The sequence below is a fragment of the Triturus cristatus genome, chromosome 10 (genome assembly GCF_964204655.1).
Source record: "Triturus cristatus chromosome 10, aTriCri1.1, whole genome shotgun sequence".
Classification (NCBI taxonomy): Eukaryota; Metazoa; Chordata; class Amphibia; order Caudata; family Salamandridae; genus Triturus; species Triturus cristatus.
Genome location: NC_140593.1, coordinates 1,197,633,889 through 1,197,636,326, shown reverse-complemented (window position 1 = coordinate 1,197,636,326; position 2,438 = coordinate 1,197,633,889).

Sequence of the window (2,438 nt, the reverse complement as noted above, 5' to 3'; positions counted from 1 at the left end):
GACAAGTGGACCTAACAGACAGCTCGCTGGGACGACAAAATAAGTCTCTCATGTGCGGCAAGAGCTTCCATCCCTTGGTGGATGAGGAAGGAGAATATGCAAATCGGGATACCTTTTCATCAAGCACCTCCCTCTCAAACGCTGATCACGGATGCTTCCCACCAGGGCTGGGGATATCTCCAGACAGAAGGTCTATGGTCTACAAAACAGCGGTCCTATCACATCAATATGCTGGAGCTAAGGGCAGTTCACCTGGCCCTCAAGGCTTTCCTCCCCTTGATTCAGGCAGGTTCAATCTTAGTACAGACGGACAATACCACCACCATGTACTACTTGAACAAACAGGGGGGAACTCGCTCACGCACACTGTCACTTCGAAGACCGAGAAGACTGGGTTCTCAACGACGAGGTTGTCGATGACATATTCCAGGCTTGGGGTCGTCCCACCATTGATCTCTTCACGGGCGACGAAAATACAAAATGCAGCGACTTCACCTCAAGATTCTACCGACCAGGGTCGAAAGGGAATGCCCTTTTGATAGACTGGTCAGGGGCATTTGAGTACGCCTTTCCACCCCTTCCTCTCATCCCGAAGGTGGTGACCAAGCTGTCTCATTCACACACGAGGATGATACTAATTGCCCCGGACTGGCCGAGATAATGGTGGTACCCGGACCTGCTGCACTTGTTGGAATTACCTCACAGGAGGCTGCTGTGGAGACCAGACCTGCTGTCCAAGATGAACGGGAGGATTCATCACCCCAACCTTCCCTCACTGAACTTGGCAGCATGGCTCCAGAGGTCCTCCAGTATGGCCATTTAGGACTGCCACAGGACTGCATGTCCATCCTAAAAGAAGCAAGAAGGCCATCCACTAGGCACTCATATGCGTGCAAGTGGAAGCATTTTTATATGTGGTGTGTTCAAAATAATTGTAACCCTACCAAAGTACAGGAAGAGGTCATCCTTCCATACCTGCTTTATCTGGCGGAAGCAGGTTTGAAGTTTCCTTCCATTAAGGTGCACTTAGTAGCTATCACTGTATATAGTAGATCACCTTCTCAACCTTCTTTCTGTCAATTGCAGGTTGTTAAAGACTTTCTGCAGGATTTAAAGAAGGTCTACCCTCCGGTCCGGCCTCCTTCACCACCCTGGGAGCTAAACCTGGTGCTATCAAAATTGACGGTTCCGCCTTTCGAACCCATACACAAATCACCCTTACAACATCTTTCTTGGAAGGTGGCTTTCCTGGTAGCGATCAGGTCAGCTCGCATAGTGAGAGAAATACAGGCCTTCTGCACTAGGGAACCTTATACTGTCTTCCATCTTAATAGGGTCGTCTTGAGGACTCACCCCTCTTTCCTCCATAAGGTGGTGTCAGATTTTCATGTAAATCAGACCCTATCTCTGCCCACTTTTTTCCCTAATCCCTCCACTCCAGCTGAGAGGGCTTTACACTCTCTGTACCTGAAAAGAGTTTTAAAGTTCTATCTGGATAGGTCCAAGTCCACGAGAAAATCTGATCAACTATTTGTTAACTATAGGTCGATCAGAACGGGTTTTCCAACTTCAAAGCAGTCCATCTCCAGATGGATAGAGTCATGCATCAAGTTGGCTTATCAGCCAGCGAAGAAGCCCCTTGGTTTTCCTCCCAAGGCGCATTCCACAAGAGGAAAAGCAGCTACGACTGCTTTCCTTCTTAACGTGTCTATCTCTGATATCTGCAAGGCGGCAACTTGGAGGTCCATCCATACATTTATGAGGCACTATTGTCTAGATTCAGACAGGCCTCCTTGAGGAATCCGTTCAACAGCTGATTGCGGCTGTTCTTGTATGTTCAGTCATTCACTCTCATTTGCCTGCATGTGGAAGATGGGCTTGCTATTCTCTTCAGTGCTTATGACTATTGATGAGGATCCCCTGGAAGAGAAGGATAAATTACTTACCCGTAATCATAGTTCTCTTCCAGGGGTATCCTCATCAAAGTCATAAGCAACCCACCCGCCTCCCCAGGCAAATGAGATTTTCTTCATTGTTAATGGATATCTTTGGGCCCTGATCTTCAGGGTTACGCAAAGAACAACTGAACTAACTGTCACCCCTGAGGCACGATGGGAAGTTAAGGGTCATGGCTGCCTTAAAGGCACGGTGCCAGTTTTGTATTAAAATGCTATTGGTTTACAATGCAGCCTGTAGGCTAACAATGTCTGCTTTATTTTGCAGTTTTCTTCATGAGGTTTACTCATTAAAAACAGAGTTCAAGTGCTACTTGCCCTCTTGTGTTTTTATATATATATTATGTATTATGCAAAAGCAGTTTATGGGTTTATTACATTGTATAGCCTCCTGGAGGGGAGCCGCATTGGTATGAGAAAAAATTATATATATATATATATATATATATATATATATATATATATACACTGAAAAAACCATAG